At 42.2% G+C, this 18291-nt stretch overlaps 1 long non-coding RNA gene across 4 annotated transcripts in view; it reads right to left on the reverse strand.

The window, feature by feature from the left end:
* The window catches only part of LOC112545491 (uncharacterized), a 191342-nt gene extending 175485 nt beyond the window's left edge, over positions 1-15857 (reverse strand). The window contains exon 1 of one of the 4 annotated variants that reach the window (XR_016350512.1): positions 15588-15856. This is a non-coding gene — a long non-coding RNA (uncharacterized LOC112545491). Of the gene's footprint in view, positions 1-15587 lie in introns of all 4 variants that reach the window. The other 3 variants (XR_016350511.1, XR_016350514.1, XR_016350513.1) reach the window with 3 other exon arrangements.
* Between the last annotated feature and the right edge of the window lie 2434 nt (positions 15858-18291).

The raw sequence follows: 18291 nt of genomic DNA on the forward strand, positions 1-18291 counted from the left end.
TTGTAAGGCTCCCCATTCAGTAAGAAAGAAAAGCCTTGGTTATTGAGAAAACAAACCATCACATCAAAAGGAAGAAACTGATTAACAGTTGCTCATTTCTCATTAAATTTACATCAAATATAATTTTGACCACGTTTTAAACTATTTCTTATTAAAAAAAATCCTGTCGGGAATCTAAAACCCCCTATTTGCTACCTAATATGTTGAAACTGATTTGCAACAACATATTTTCCATATTTGTATTTGAAACTACTTAAACACATTTATCTTGAATGCTCTTATACTGTTTTAACTAATACAACTTTTCACATCTGTTCCAAGTGGGTCAGTTTTGTTGAATAGCAGTAAATGACTAATAATACAACACAAATGACACAATTAGTTGTGGAGTCCCACAGTACATTATAACTGACACGTCAGTAAGAAACTAAAACAATTTTTTTTTGTAGTTTCTTCCACCTACAGCAGGAGTGGGCAATAAAACAGTGGCGGTTCACTAGGGTTAACCCCTGATGGACTGCTGCTTCTATATTTATCAGTGCCTCTACAGGTACCAGCAACTGCAGTTCCTTTTGGCTGTCTATCACCGTTCCCAACCATAGGGAGCTGTGGGGAGCACCGTGGACCAGTATATGCTCATCCCCTACCTAAAGTAACCAATTAATAATTTGGTATCTTATAGTTATAGAAATGCATAGTAATTATGTACTGAAAACTGGCTTAAGTAATATTATATCATTCAGTATACTTTTTTTTTCCATGTTTCTGTTGTGGTACTTCAATAAATTTCATTATTCCTCATTATTAAAAGAAACAAATACATTCTCCTTCACTGAAAGGATGCCCTATAAATTAGATGACCTTTCTACATAAAATCAGGAATGAAAAAGTGCCTGGCAACTTCCAGGAAAATAGTTAATCAGACATTAGGACATTAAGCACAGTTAGTCAAGACAAGACATTATTGTACTATCAAATGCTCTCAAAGTCTTTTGCAATACAAGAGATCAAAACAGACTTAGTTTTACTACACCATTAGACAAGTCCAAGCTTTCCAACAATTTATCACTGATTTCTTCATTTGGTTGTTTAAAACATGCTTTTAAAACATACTTGATAACTAGTAAAAATTGTATACAATGCAAATGACATTTCAGATAAGTTTTATTGACTTAATGCTCTGGCAATAAAATTATAACAATCAGTATTATTTTGATTTATTGCAAATTTTACTTTCATTTTAATGGACTTGGTGTAAGGCAGAGTTGAATGTAATGCTGCTGCCACCTGAAGGTCACTACTGAAAGTGTGTTGGTTCATTTTTGTGTACTTATATCTAATGAGCAGTAGCAAGATTAAGTAACTGAGGAGGAAACACACACAGAGTAGTACACAGCATTATGTAAAACACAGCGGTTGTTCCATGATATTATTTGCAACTTGTGGTACAATTTCCACATGCACTTTTTGATACAAGTGACATTGTTGTGTGCATGTGTCAGTACTCCAATCTTGCTGGAATGCTGTTCTAGCATTTTCTTTGGAAGCCAAATGATGTTCTGGCACTTCTGATAATTTTAACAAACCAATGCTAAAACTCATGCTATTGGAATTTGTGTAATAGCCTTTTTCCCAAAAATATGTATCATGCCACAGATATAGATCAGCAGATATCATGAAATCATGGAAACAATTAGCTGAAAGGGCAGCATAGGCAGCAAACCAATTCCATAATATTTGGGGTATATTTTCATGTACAATGAATAATGGCGTATATAGTATTTTTTTCAGGTGTGCAGTAAAAAAGTATGTTATTGTTATAAAGGTATTCCTGTCAAAACTATATGTTCCAGGACTTCATTTTTTAGGACTCAAGCACAGGTGCATGTGCATATCCATGCAAAGCTTAACAGAGTGTGACTCTCTGGGAGGTGGAGAGATAAATATTAATATTTAGAATAGGCAGCACCATAACTAGCCCTTTCAAAAAATGAGTGTATAATGAGCTTCAGAAATTTACACACAATTGGGAAATCTTTGGGTCCTTAGTCACATTTTATCTAGGCAAACTCACATGGAAAGCAACAATAATTTAATCTCAGTAGAGATGGAATAAAAACTGAAGACCTAAGGATTTAGTCCAATATTTTTCTAGTTCTTTTCTTCAGAAATGGAAATATATTGCTGAATGTATACCGGGGTCTGAAAGTCCAGGGGCCATTTGCGGCCTGAGCACTTTCCCAATCTGGTTTGCAAAATATTTTGAAAGTTATTTCATCAGGCCTGCACAGCTGCTCACCTGGGGGATGAGGATGGATGGGCAGCACACAAGGACTCACCCTCCCACACAGCACCCAGCAGCACACAGGGCCAGCCACAGAGGGTGCTGCATGGTCTGGGAAGCCAGGCAGGCTGCTTCCACCGCAATGCGAATTGGGGCTGTCCAAGGAGCTGCCCAAGCTGACACACTTGTGCAGCCAGCAAGACCAATGCATTTTGCTTTCAGTTACTCTGGGTGGCGGATCCCAGCATGAAGATGTGGATGTTAGTGATGGTGGGGAGGAGGCAGATGTTTGCGAAGGGGGTGTCAGGCTGTGGACTCAGTTTCATGTCTTTTGTAGGATCCTGGTCTGTGTCTGGGTTGCTGGACACAGGGAGACAATATTAATTTGCATGTACTGTATTGCCAACACATCCAAACATGCGCACATGTAGGGTTGCCAGATGGTTTAACCAAAAATACCAAAACAGCCCCCCCACACCAAAAAACACTGTTGAGAAAAAAAAAGGGGGGAGGGGGAGACCAAAGTTGAGGGAAAAAACCCAGCATGGCCCCTTTAAGAACTTTGGGGCTTTATTTTACCAGTGGCCATTTTGTTTTCTTGCTCTTTGCCGGAAGAGAGCTCCCCTTCGGAAGCAGGAAAGCGGAGTGGGGGGCGCGCTCAGGAAGAGTCTGGTGGGGACCCGGGGGCTGGGCCAGGTTGCTCAGTGTGGTAGGATTGCTAGATGTCTGGTATTTTTACCTCCTGGCAGGGAAAAAAAATAATCAGAAAATACAAGACATTTTAGGTATCCGGTATTTTCTGATTTTTTTTTTTTTTTAACCAGACAGGAAGCAAAAATACTGGACTGTCCGGGTCAACACGGGAAACCTGGCAACCCCACACATGACCTCAATATTGGTATGCAGCTTCCTCTTCTAACTTAAAACTTAAACTTCTAACTTAAAGCAAAGCCAGCGTTTGATTATGCTAAGACAACTGGAGGCTCCAGGAAAAGGACAGTTTTCCATAACATGGAAAGGGAGGAGCTGCTGTTTGGAAGGACTTGAAATGAGTGTCCATTAGAGACAGTGAGCCTGCAGCAGACAGCTATCCTACAGTGTCCAATGGGGACAGCCAAACCACCAAGGGAGTGGCCAGCAGGGCCGGGGCTCCACCATCTTGCCTGCCAGCATGCCCGTAAGTAGCATGGGCAGGGGAAGAGAACAGTCCCCTGGTGACTGGGGGGGGGGAGGGGGAGGGGGGTTGGGCACGAGAAAAGAACAGGTCCCTGGCGGTGGGAGAGAACAGGTCCCTCGGCCCCTAACCTCTTGCACATAGTTCCCTTCAAGGTGAACACCTGTGCAGGCATGCACCAACAATTTGAGTCCTGCCCACCTTCTTAGTAAAGCCATGCAGTGGCTGCTCAGCTGCTCCAGGGTGAGGCTGCATGGTGGGTGGCTGCCTTGTCCTAGGAGCAGCTGGGCAGCCACCATGGAGCCCTAGCTTCAGCCCTTCCCTAGGGCTGGAGCTGAGGCCAGGGCAGGCTGCGTGACGGATGTCAGGCAGGAGCCAGGACAGCAGAGTAGGGTGAGGAGTAGAGGGGCTGCTTTAGGCACTAGGAGTGAAAATGGCACAAGAGGAGGCTGGGAGGCATGGCAGCGGGGGGGGGGGGGGAGGGGAGGGAAGGAGAGGTTTATAAGATATTTATTAATAACTTGGATGCCACGGTGGCACACATCCTAACAAGCAAACGTGACCTCAATATTGGTGTACAAGACAAAACTCACTCCACTCATGGATGGAAAATCTTGGAAGGAATACTGATCCTGCATACCTCCACATCCCCAAGGCTATGCCCTGAAGGGCCAGGGCAAGGCCGACTAAGTCTGCTAGTATAGTATAAAATGGTATAATAGTTTTATTGGCATGAGTTTGGGACAGCTGCATTATGCAAGTTAATGAAAAAGAGTATCAGCAAAACCTTCAAACCATAGCACACAGCATGTAATCCTGATTATTCCTTGTGTTACAGGAAAAACTGTTTTCGAAATATTTAAATTATTTTCACAGAGATCATTTTTCATAGCCTCCCTCTATAAATCAGTTTTCTGTTAGTTTCTATGCACCAAATCATTTGGTGTATGGAGCAAAGAGTGAAAGGGCCATTAAATTGTCCGTTACAGCTGCTTGATTCTCTGCTAGGCCTAGGCCCAGGCCTAGATCCATTGCACATTACAGGTACCTATAGGCTGTTCTAACTTGTGCCAAAGGTAAAGTTTTTAAAGTGAGGTGGGACAGAGTCAGGGATTGCTTTATCTTTTTGCTAAGAGACCACCATCACACCCTCTAAATACTACTGATGTCAATGGGATCTTGGCATGTTTGAAGAAGACTAACAATTCTTCTCTGCAGATCTTAGAGGAGAATAAAATTCTCTATATAAATCCCCAACTCAAACTCAGATAGCAAAAAGTTTGTGGGCACTCTGTGAAATATTTGCCTTGATAGAACATTTCCCAGACACATACAAACTATGGAAAATTTACTATAAAAGGAAGATTCGTGAAGCAGTTTTTATTCCCAAGAAACTACTAGCAAACACTTGGGCACACATGCACAAAGGGCCAAATTCAGAGGCTACTCAAGATGATTGTTGTTTACATCGCCTATCCTTCTAAACATCTACATTACATCAGTTTAAGATAAATAAGAACTGCTTGCTCTCCTTTCATCTCACACCCACTTATATAAATAGATATGTATGTATGAGTTTCTTGTAGGTAACCAGGGCTCGCTTTAGGCCAATTCGACCGATTCCCCTGAATCAGGCCCCGCGTCCTAAAGCCGGAAGTGTGCTGGTGGAGGAGCACGGTGGCTTCCCTGTGCCGCAGGAAGGGAGGTAGGCAGGAAGGTGGGACATGACTCTGCCCTGTAGGTGGGGATTTAAAGGGGCTGTGACTCTTTTTGTGTGTGTGTTTTTGTTTTGTTTTTTAAACAAAAAATCCTGGCTGTCGGGGCCCTGTCGAAACTGTTTGAATTGGGCCCCGCACTTCCTAAAGCCAACCCTGTAGGTAACACTTCTGGTTTTTGCATCTGTTAATTTAATTGAATGTCTATGAGTCTAAGATGGTATTTACCATTCCTATTTATTACTATTGTGTATCTCCTTTGTATTCATTGTGCCCCATTCAGTGGAGTTATACTGTTTCCACTAGCTGAATATCCAGTTCAGTTTGTATAGAAGTAAATGGCTACACAAACAATACTGTTTTGTCAGGCTTAATTACCTTAGTTGTTAGCATTGCAGAAGATTCAGAAACCTTGGCTCAGTGCTTTTAAAACAACAGAGGCCGCTGGCAGTCATCAGAGCTGCCCTGCTTCCACCTAAGATGTCTGATGGATGGCGGTAGCACTTTAAAAGTTTTGCCACATCGTGAGCACTGGGAAAGATCTCCCAGTGTCCTATGTAAACCACCTCCATAAGGGGATCAGCTAACAGCACTGGGAGCACAGCTCCTCGTGCTGTAGCCTGGTTCACACTTGTACTTTACAGTGCTGTAATTTGCTGTGCTTGGGAAAGGCGGGGAGGAGTATTTTTTTGCACCCCTGAACTAAAAAGTTACAGCTCTGTAAAGTGCCAGTGTAGACTTAGCCTAAGACTGAGCACGGGGAAAGGACTGAAACCAGACTGGGAAGTCTTCCAGTCCGTGAAGGAAGCTTATCAGAGTAACTCTGAGGGTGAGATATTACATGTAATCAATTTCTTAGTGTATTAAGCTAAACGAGCGTGTTGTTTTATTTTGTTTAGTAACCTTGTAACAGGGTTGGCACTCACCTCATGCAAGCACCCCCCAACTAGCCGAGTGTGGGTTCCTGCACTGTCTTAGTTTGTTAGCCGAAATGCCTCTTCAGCAATTCAACCATTAGCTTGAGTCACACTCCTGCGTATCAGAAACCCTTTCCGGTGCCTTCTGGAGAGCGTGTCTATCTGCTGTTCCACTCCAGATGCGAGTGGTGCTTCCAGGGTTTCCCCTCATGGAGACAACTCCTTTGTCTCTACCTCAGGTCTTTATCTTCCAGATCAACATACAGTCGACACTAGCTCACCATACGGAGCTTCCCATGGTGTTGCTGATCCCATAGACAGACAGACAGACACACACTCAGTCTTCACTGGTTCAGAGTTCCAAAAACACTGAGCTGTTGCTGAACTTTGTAGCTCCTTTTGTAGGCCTCCCAGGCCTCTGAGGCTATGTCTACACGTGCACCTTAGTTCAAACTAGGGATGCAAATGCAGGCATTCAAAATAGTCAATCAAGTGGGGATTTAAATATCCCACGCTTCATTTAGCATCTTCTCGCTGGAGCGTTTTGAAACAGCTGACATTCAGAGTAATGTGCCGGCGAGAACATGTTAATGAAGCGCAGGATATTTAAATCCCCGCTTCATTGACTATTTTGAATGCCTGCATTTGCATCCCTAGTTGGAACTAGGGTGCAAGTGTAGACATACCCCGATGGGACAGAAGAAACCAACCAAACTCTAGCCTCGGAAGATTTCTCTATGGCTTTTTCTGGGCTCAGGGCTTGGTCCACTCTATTACAAACCTACATCGTTCTGTCTGCTCTCTCTTATCATAGAATCATAGAATACTAGAACTGGAAGAGACCTCGAGAGGCCATCGAGTCCAGTCCCCTGCCCTCACGGCAAGACCAAATACTGTCTAGAACATCCCTGATAGATATTTATCTAACCTACTCTTAAATATCTCCACAGACGGAGATTCCACAACCTCCCTGGGCAATTTATTCCAGTCTCTGACTACCCTGACAGTTAGGAACTTTTTCCGAATGTCCAACCTAAATCTCCCTTGCTGCAGTTTAAGCCCATTGCTTCTTGTTCTATCCCCACAGGCCAAGATGAACAAGTTTTCTCCCTCCTCCTTATGACACCCTTTTAGATATCTGAAAACTGTTATGTCCCCCCTCAATCTTCTCTTTTTTAAACTAAAAAACCCAGTTCCTTCAGTCTTCCCTCATAGGTCATGTTCGCTAGACCTTTAATCATTCTCGTTGCTCTTCTCTGGACCCTTTCCAATTTCTCCATATCTTTCTTGAAATGCAGTGCCCAGAACTGGACACAATGCTCCAACTGAGGCCTAACCAGCGCAGAGTATAGCAGAAGAATGCATCTCAGAATCATGTTTGCTTTTTTTGCAACAGCATCACACTGCTGACTCATATTCAACTTGTGGTCCACTATAACCCCTAGATCCCTTTCTGCCATACTCCTTCCCAGACAGTCGCTTCCCATTCTGTATGTATGAAACTGATTGTTCCTTCCTAAGTGGAGCACTTTGCATTTGTCTTTATTAAACTTCATCCTATTTACCTCAGACCATTTCTCCAATTTGTCCAGGTCATTTTGAATTATTACCCTATCCTCCAGATTAGTCGCAACCCCTCCCAGCTTGGTATCATCTGCAAACTTAATAAGCGTACTTTCTATGCCAATATCTACATCGTTGATGAAGATATTGAACAGAGCCGGTCCCAAAACAGACCCATGCGGAACCCTATTTGTTATGCCTTTCCAGCAGGATTGTGAACCGTTAATAACTACTCTCTGAGAACAGTTATCCAGCCAGTTATGCACCCACATTATAGTAGCCCCGTCTAAGTTGTATTTGCCTTGTTTATTGATAAGAATATCATGCGAGACTGTATCAAATGCCTTACTAAAGTCTAGGTATACCACATCCACCGCTTCTCCCTTATCCACAAGACTCATTATCCTATTAAAGAAAGCTATCAGATTGGTCTGACATGATTTGTTCTTTACAAATCCATGTTGGCTGTTCCCTATCACCTTGCCACTTTCTAAGTGTTTACAGATGATTTCCTTAATTACTTGCTCCATTATCTTCCCTGGCACAGAAGTTAAACTAACTGATCTGTAGTTTCCTGGGTTGTTCTTATTTCCCTTTTTATAAATGGGCACCATATTTGCCCTTTTCCAGTCTTCTGGAATCTCTCCTGTCTCCCATGATTTTCCAAAGATGATAGCTAGCGGCTCAGATACCTCCTCTATCAGCTCCTTGAGTATTCTAGGATGCATTTCATCAGGCCCTGGTGACTTGTAGGCATCTAACTTTTCTAGGCGATTTTTGACTTGTTCTTTTTTATTTTACCTTCTAAAAACTACCCCTTTTCCACTAGCATTCACTATGTTAGGCATTCCCACAGATTTCTCGGTGAAGACTGAAACGAAGAAGTCATTGAGCATCTCTGCCATTTCCAAGTTTCCTGTTATTGTTTCTCCCTCCTCACTGACCAGTAGGCCTACCCTCTCCTTGGTCTTCCTCTTGTTTCTAATGTATTTATAAAAAGTCTTCTTGTTTTCCTTTATTCCTGTAGCTAGTTTGAGCTCATTCTGTGCCTTTGCCTTTCTAATCTTGCCCCTGAATTCCTGTGCTGTTTGCCTATATTCATCCTTTGTAATTTGTCCTACTTTCCATTTTTTAATATGACTCCTTTTTTATTTTTAGATCATGCAAGATCTCGTGGTTAAGCCAAGGCGGTCTTTTGCCGTATTTTCTATCTTTCAGACATATCGGAATAGCTTGCTTTTGGGCCCTTAACAATGTCCCTTTGAAAAACTGCCAACTCTCCCCTCAGTTGTTTTTCCCCTCACTCTCGATTCCCATGGGACCTTACCTATTAGCTCTCTGAGCTTACCAAAATCCGCTTTCCTGAAATCCATTGTCTCTATTTTGCTGTTCTCCCTTCTACCCTTCCTTAGAATTGTGAACTCTATGATTTCATGATCACTTTCACCCAAGCTGCTTTCCACTTCCACATTCTTAACCAGTTCCTCTCTATTTGTTAGGATCAAATCTAGAACAGCTTCCCCCTGGTAGTTTTTTTAGCCTCCTGAAATAAAAAGTTGTCTCCAATGCAGTCCAAGAACTTATTGGATAGTCTGTGTCCTGCAGTGTTATTTTCCCAACATATATCTGGATAGCTGAAGTCCCCCATCACCACCAAATCTTGGGCTTTGGATGATTGTTAGTTGTTTAAAAAAAGCCTCATCCACTTCTTCCACCTGGGTAGATGGCCTGTAGTAGACTCCTAGCATGACATCACCTTTGTTATTAACCCTTTTAGCCTAACCCAGAGACTCTCAACACTTCCGTCTCCTATGTCCATCTCCACCTCACTCTAAGTGTGTTCATTTTTAATGTATAAGGCAACACCTCCCCCTTTTTCCCCCATCTATCCTTCCTGAGCAAGCTGTACCCTTCCATACAAACATTGCAATCATGTGTATTATGCCACCAAGTTTCTGTGATGCCAATGATGTCATAATTGTACTTATTTATTAGCACTTCCAGTTCTTCCTGCTTATTTCCCATACTTCTTGCATTTGTATATTGGCATCTAAGATCCTGATTTGACCTTGACTCCCAGTTTTGCCCTGACCCTCCTTTTTCTCTGCCATTGTAGCCCATGTTCCCTCCCATTTCTGACCCATCTCCCAGGTCTCCATGTTCTCCACTTACCTGTGGGCTTTGCTCACCTGTCCCCGTCGAACCTAGGATTTATGACCACTTAAATCCTACCTTTCATACTTAATAAAAATCACTTTTTTAAAAATTAATAAACCCAATGTAAATAATTGTTACCTGGGGAGGCAAGGAGTCTGCTAGGGTTGCCAGGTGTCTGATATTGTCCGGACAGTCCAGTATTTGCGCTTGGTCCAGTAAAAAAAAAAAATCAGACAATACCAGACGTGCAATGTCCGGTATTTTCTGATTTTTCCGGCTGCGCAGTGGACTGGGAGGCTGGGAGTCCCAGCTGGGAGGTGGGGCCGTGATTGCAGCTGGGAGCCCTCAGTTGGTTGAGTGTGAGGAGGAGGGGAAGTGTCCTCCTCGTTGTTGCGTCGCTGGGAGCCTATGAAGGACAGGCAGCACCCCAGGATCTGCAAGGGTCCAGGTCAATCCCACTCCACGCCGGCCAATTTGCTAACCCCCCCACTCCCTTCCAGGCTGATCAGTTCTCTCCCACTTCCCCTCCTGATCTTCTCCAGCCAGCCCCCCTGCACCGCCCTCCAGCACTACTTCCTGCCAGCCCGTTCCTCTTCCTGATCTCCCCTGGCCAGTGCTGCTGCAAACCCCCCCCCCCCCCGCCAGCTCTGCTTCCCGCCTCCCCTTCCTCCCGGCCAGCCCCGCGGCCCCCAATTCCACCCCCAGATCTGCTCCCCCCCCCCCCCGCCACCCACAGTCTAGTGTATCCGTTTTTTTGGGGAGGTCTACCTGGTAACACTAGAGTCTGCACATCTCTCTCTTTACCCTGAAAAAAATGGCAAACATGAGCTTACCTTGTTGAAGTCTTTACACAGAATAAGAAGGCTATATTTGGGGTTCAAGTCCCATTGAGGCTATGCATTTGGGTGCTGAGCAGTGTTCCCTATAAGCTGTGAGCTTGTGCAGCCACTCAGGAGAGATTCAATGACACCCAGATGATTATCAGAGTGCCCACAGCTTGTATTTTATTTCCACTTGTGGTGCACATTCACACGTCTTGATGCACATAAACATTTATTCTGCACATGGATGAAAAAGAATCCACACATGGATAGAAAAGATTAGAGGGAATCATAGAATGAGTTGGAACCTCAAGAGGTCACCATGTCCAATCTCTTGCACTCATAGCAGGACCAAGTACCATCTAGACCAGCTGTGGCCAACCCGCGGCTCGCGAGCCACATACGGCTCTTGTCCCATTTCACAAGGAGTAACGGTAGTTCGAACTAGGAAGCCTAGTTCGAACTACCTAGTTCGTGCCCCGTGTAGCCGCGCTGCACGGGGTTCGAACCAGCGGGGTTTTAAAAATGGCGGCTCCCCGCTTATGCAAATGAAGCCCGGGAAATTCAAATCCCGGGCTTCATTTGCAAGTGCGGTATGCCTACATTACCCTCCTAGTTCGAACTAGGAGGGTAGTGTAGACATACCCTAACTCATACTTGAAAGTAGGAATAAGGGATCTTCTGGAAAAGGGCTTATTTTCCGCAAGATCCCGTCTAGACTGGCGCTTTTCTCTGGCAAAACCCCGAGCTGGAAAAAAGCGGCAGCCATGTTCATGCAAATGCCACGGGGGATATTTAAATCCCCCATGGAATTTGCAATTCCGACTGGTCTCATTAGCATCCCTTTTCCAGAAAGGGGTGCTAATGTAAACACAGCCACAGCGTTCTTAGTTCACTTGCTCTGGTTTCTCTCCTCCTGTTTTCAGTAAGACAATAATTAAGGAAGTAACTTTCTCCTGACTCCTATTCAGTTTCCAACGCTTATTGTGTCACCTGAAATCTCATCTCAGAGCTTTTTCCATGTCACACTGTCTCTTTCAAAATCAGCCTTCTAACCATTTCATGACAGACTAACTGAAAACACAACACTAGTTTTTAAATTTTGAGAGTCCCCGGCATCTTAAGGCTTAACTTTTCTTTTGTCAGTCCTGCTGGGTTCTCTCTCTCTTCTCAAAAAAAAGTATGATAAACTACACTCCTCAAATTGTCTTCCTCATGGCTGGAAACTCACTCAATCTCTCTGTTCATGGGCTCAGCAGCGAGATGCTAAAATATTAAGGAAAACAATTTGCACAACAACTGATCCTTTCCCTAACTTTTACGCATAAAAGTTTTTTAAAATCAGACTCTTTTTTGGTCTCACTGAAGAGTCAGCACTTTAAAAGACAATACAGTATGTTATTGTGTAACCCTTCTGCTAGGTAGCACTAGCAGCAGCCAGGGCTGGGTTCGATATATAGGGGTTCCTCTCCATCCATCCAACACAGAACTGGCTTGATCCTCCATCCAGTAACCTAGGAAATTCACACAACTCTGAGTGCCTCTGAGAGGCAGTGCTTCCCCACTCGCAATCACAGAGTCTGAGTGTAGAAAAGAAACCTTTAATAAAAGGGGAGGGAAGCAGCATGGCACTAATTTGGAACACCACCACAAAGTTCATAACCAAAATCATGAGTAACAGTCCCACCCCAAGTAGGTTGGGCAATGTCCTTTTCCTCTCAGATTCATATGCCCAACCCTTTTGGGCACACACAGTTGCTGCCCTTGGTCACGGAAGACCCAGAACTCAGAGGTGCATCACAGAGTTCACCTCCCATCCTGTGGGAGGCATCTTACTCCGCTGGTCACTTATCTACCTGCTTGCTGCTCTCTGCCATCGCCTTGCTGGCCATTTGTCTCACCTCACTACCACCACTCTGCTACCCATTCATTACAAGTCTCAGTCGCTGCCCTGCTGGCCACTCATTACGCCTCTCCATTGCCACTCTGCTGGCTGCTCATCACGCTACCACTGCTCTGCTGGCTGCTCATCACATCTTCTACTGGCTTGTGGTGGATTTGACTCTAGGCCAAACCTAATGATTTCAGCTCTTGGCCCAAAGCAGTCCAGCCACAAGAAATTCCAGTATCTGCTGGAGTTAATTTTAAAATAATAAAGAGACTCCATGTGGAGTCTGCTCTAATTCTAGCATTAGAAGGGGAGAGGGGAAGAGGAGAAACAGGCTGAATCAGTCTTACAGCTCACTGCTAGAGTGCGTCTACACTGCACTATTATTTCAAGGTAACAATGTGAACATCTACACAGCCATTCTGTTATTTCAAAGTAATTTCAAAACAGACAGCTTATTCCAACTTCTGTAAACCTCATTCTACAAGTAGTAACAGATATTCCAAAATAGCTATTTTGAAATAAAGCATGTGTAGACGTTCCACTACTGCTATTTCGAAATAACCCCATCACCAGGGCTATTCTAAGTTATTCCTCCCCAGTGCCTCCTGGGACTCTAAATCAAAATAGCATGTCTACACTAGGGAAGCCTGCCTTGGACTAATTTTGAGGCTTCCCTGAAGTGTAGATGTGCTATTTCAAAATCACTTATTTCGGAACAACTATTCCAGAATAGCTTATTTTTAAATAGCTGTGCAGTGTAGACAAACCCCCAGAGGACATGTAGCCTGCTGATTCAGGGTCCTGTCCTCCCCCCAGTTAGCTTCACAGAGTTTTGGCAAGGGAACCCTTGTCCATCCAAGGTTCTTTATACTGACAGTCTCTCTTCTCTGAACTGAATTAAACACAGTCTGATTTTTCTGCATTCCCACAGTAACTGCAAGCATTGGTGATCATAATTCCTGCATTTAGTGCTAACCCAGTGACTGACCTCCACAACAGCCAAATTTGTTACAATAGGCAAAACACCACTGTAATAGTTCAATATGTAGCAGGCCTAAGCAAACTGAGTGAACTGTACTTACTGTGAACTGTATTTACATGCACACACCCAGAATCTCATTCTTTAAACTGAGAATGTTTCCCTCCTTTGTCCTAGGTTATGTATTCCCCTAATAATTAGACATCATAATTGCTATTAACACAATGTGACCCAACACCAGACAATTTGATTACAAAGAGCAAAACACCATTGTAACAGCCAAATATCTAATACGTCGCTACATTGCATAGACAAACTGTATTTACATAAACACACCCAAGATTTCTTTCCCATTCCAGCTGACTGTAATGGAAGCATTGATTTCAGACCCTGCTTACAATTGAATGACAAAAGAACAAAATCTAGCAAAACAGCTGACAATCTCAGAAGTTGCAGAAGAAGTTGTAAATGTGAGTACAGAAATTAAAGGGAAAGAAAAAAACCAGTCTATTTTATGTAAAGATCAATTCCAAAATATGTGACTTGTAGTCAGATAACATATGATACAAGAGAAGAAAAGCGAAAATGCACAACTGACAAATTTTCTGAAGTCATCTCTACTACTGAGACTGCATTTTATGTTCATATAATTGTCTGAATGCACTTGTATACAAATTAGAGATGATCCTGAACCCCAGTGTTTAAATTCGGATCTGCATTTGATTCTGGGATTTTGGTTCAGCCCCATCTCCAGTACAAATGCAAGGTTTGTAGACACAACAATTACACCTCCCAAGTGGTACTTTAGATGTAATTTCAAAAACCAGAATAAGATCACATGAAAATCTGATCCATTGTGTTTTAAGAACAAGTCAAACAAACTTGAGAAAAGACACAGAAAAAGGGAAACAATTTATAGGGGGGAGCCTAATCTTTTGCTAATATCAGAAAAAAACCCAATGAGTTCAGCAGAGAGATTAATTATTATGCAATTTTAAAAATAACAATTAAATGCCACAGGAAACCAGAAGTAACAGAAAAAAGTAAAGTCGTGGTTACTCTAAATTATAACTTCCAGTACATATTAGTTTACAGCTTTTTAGTAAATACTGTTTTTTTAGTCAACATATTATACTTACCTTTTCCAAAAAATGGAAGATACATATTTAAATCTTAAAATAATAGAAATCAGCCCCTAGATGTCATTGTTGCGGCTGAAATATCACTACTTTGAGTTTAGAAAAGCTGAACATTAAGAAATGTCTATGTAAATCTGAATAATCTATTTAAATAAGGCAAATTAAATTCAATGTTAATATTTCAATATCCAAGCCCAAAGGTGTCCAGATGTCTTAACAAAAATGTAACTAATACATTGGAATATGAAATAGAAATATAAGGAACACGGTGCTATCTAGTCCAGTATCCAGGTTGTGCCAGTACCAAACGTCCAACACGCACTTTTAGTACTTCACCTACAATCTCAACACAGGAGCTACACAATAATACTCATAGTAGCACCTAATAGAGTCACTAACTCATACGGGAAGAGTCTTCCTAACCTCTGTCAATTAATAATTTGTGTTTTGCTTAATGCTTGCAATATGTCAAACACTAATTACTAATTATATACACACACCATTTTTATTCCATCTAATGTACCCATAGATAAAGGTTTAATTCCTTTTTAAAATCCTACTAAGCTCTTGGCTTCAATTATACTTTAAACCTTTGGAACTCATTGGTGAATTAGGCATTGTGTAAAAAAAAAAGTACTTCCTTTTTATCAGGTTTAAGTATGTACCATTTAAATTTAATTTACTGTTTTTTTTTATACTATGAGAAACCAGGAGCTCATGATATACTTTATTTATAATTATTTTGTATACCTCTATCATATTCCATCTACTATTTCATAAGTTTAACAGATCCAGGCTTCACTTCCTCCTGACACAGAAGATTCTCTGTCTAATAAGTTTACTTCTTGTTTTCAAATATCTCTATTTCTGCAATAGTTTGTTTCAAACCATTACAAGAACTTAGTGTTTTAGGTAAATGATATTATATTCAATATAACAACACTTACCAGGCTTGCAGGCCTGTACATTTAGAAGGATGTATGCATGGCCACACTCCTCCCCAAGTTCAGCTCACAATAACCAAAACCTCAAGATGTCAGGCCAATCAGCCAACCTACTTACACCCAAACCTCATCAATAGATCAAGCTGACAAACTATAGGCAACCTTCTTCAGCTGTTCTACATGTCAATTAAAAATCTCTCTTTCTTATCTGAGTTCACTTTTAATCAACTTTATTTCATCCATTCTGTAATCTTACTTTGGCTGTGGGCTAGCACCTAGGTAAAAATTGCTATGAACTAATAATACAAATATGGATATCATGAGACAGAGTCTGCCCTTATTTTGATCCTTTCGCAGCGCTTCAGCAGCAAATAGTGAATGAAAATGAGCAGAGTGGCCCTCAAGTGAATTCAAAGTGGCAGCATATGGTTATAAGCAATGATAGGAGGGAAAACAGCAAGATAAAGACAGTGAATTCAAGGCAGACTTTAGCAAACTCAGGGAGTTGGCTGGTAAGATCCCTTGGGAAGAAAGTCTGAGGGGAAAAAAAAGTTCAAATCAATCACCATTATTAAAGGCATAAGAGCAAACTATTCCACTTCACAGGAAAAACAAGAACTATGGCACAAGACCTCCCTTAACTAAGATATCTCCAACCACTTGAAATCATCTGAAACTTGAAAAAGAGCCCTATTAAAAAGTGAAAACTAGGCCAAATTACTGAGGATGAATATAAACAAACAACACAAGTATGTAGGGACAAAATTTGAATGGTCAAGGCACAAAATCACATTAAACTAGCGAGGGACATAAAGGGTAACAAGAAAACATTCTACACATACATTAGAAGCAAGAGAAAGACCAAGGACAGGATAGGCCCATTACTCAATAGGGGAAGGAGGCAAGAATAACAGAAAATATTGAAATGGTAGTAGTGCTAAATTACTTCTTTGTTTCATTTTCAACAAAATGATTGTAGCAATTGGACGTCTAACTACATGAATGCCAGTGAAAATGGGGTAAGAGCTGAGGCTAAAATCCCTAAAGACAAGTTAAAAATATTTAAACACTGATGGTGCATCTACACAGCACCCTAAACCTGAAATAAGATACGCAATGTGCACTATGCATATTGTGAATCTTATCTCTAATCTATTTCAAAATAACTTAATTTGAAATTTGGCGCATCTACACAGAGCCAAATTTCAAAATAATGCACTATGTTGAGCCATTCCTTAACCCTCATGCAACAAGGTTCACCAGGATGGCAAAATAGTGCGCGTTATTTCGAAAAATATTTCAAAATAATGGGAGGCTTGTGTAGATGTGGCATAACTATTTCATGATAGCTCCAGTATCGTGAAATAGCCATGCAATGTAGATGTACCCTTAGATATCTTCAAGTCACCAAGGCCTGAAGAAATACATTCTAGAATACTTAAGGAACTCCTGAGAAGAGATATCTCAGCCACTACTGATTATCTTTGAAAAGTCATGAAAGATGGGAGAGATTCCTGAGGCCTGGAAAATGGGAAATATAGGGGAATAAGGACAAACTAGAAAATTACAGACCAATCAGTTTAATTAAAGTACCCGGAAAGATAATGTAGCAAATAATTAAGCAATCAATTTGCAAACACCTAGAAGATAAGAAGGTGATAAGTAATAGTTGTCATGAATTTGTCAAGACTAATTAATGTAAAACCAAACTAACAGTTTTCTTCAACAGGGTAAAAAGCCTTGTGGAAGGTGGGAAGCAGTAAATATACTATATCTTGACTTAGATAAGGCTTCTGATAGTAAAGGCCTTCTCATTAACAAACCAGGGAAATACAATTTAGATTGTGCTACTATAAGGTAGGTGCATAACAGGCTAGAACACTATTCCCAGAGAATGGTTATCAGGGGTTCACAGTCAAGCTGGAGGGAAATATCAAATGGGGTCCTGCAGTGATCACTTCTTGGTCAGGTTTTGTTCCATATCTTCATTGGGGATTTAGATAATGGCACAGAGAGTACACTTACAAAGTTTGTGGATAATACCAAGGAATCAAGGTGTGGTGAATGCTTTGGAAGATAGGGTTAAAACATAAGAGGATCTGGAAAAACTGGAGAAACGGTCTGAAGAAAACAGGATGAAATTCAATGAGAGATGTTAGATATTGTGTAATTGAATAGTCATGTAACCGCATGAAATTTTAGCGGTTACATGACTATTTGATACTCCCCGGGGGCAGGGCTAGCAGCCAGCATGCCCCCAGACCCACTCCCAGGAAGCCCCCTGGAACCCTGCACTGCTGCCTCTGTATCAGAGGCAGCAGCACAGTGAGACAGGCAGGATCTACTCTGCAAGGGGAGCCAGTTTAAAAACTAGCTCCCACACACACTTGCTGCCTGCTGCCCCACGCTGGTGCCTTTGATACAGAGGCAGCAACGTGGGGCTGCAGCAGCCCCTGTTTCGGGGTCCCTACAGACAGAGGCTGGTCTGCAACAGCCTCTCTCCATGGGGGTTTAAACTTTCCATGGACAAGGGCTGCTGCTGACTAGCCTCTGTCCATGGGGAGCTCGGACCCGCTGCAAACAGGGGCTGCTTCCGCAGACAAGCCTCTGTCTGCAGCAGGCCCAAGGTTACCACAGACAGACTGCTCCATGGGAGGCAGAGCAGCCTCTGTCAACTGGAAAGTCAGACCTCCTGCAGACAGGGGCT

Source organism: Pelodiscus sinensis, chromosome 12 (genome assembly GCF_052426305.1).
Source record: "Pelodiscus sinensis isolate ZL-2025 chromosome 12, ASM5242630v1, whole genome shotgun sequence".
NCBI lineage: Eukaryota > Metazoa > Chordata > Testudines > Trionychidae > Pelodiscus > Pelodiscus sinensis.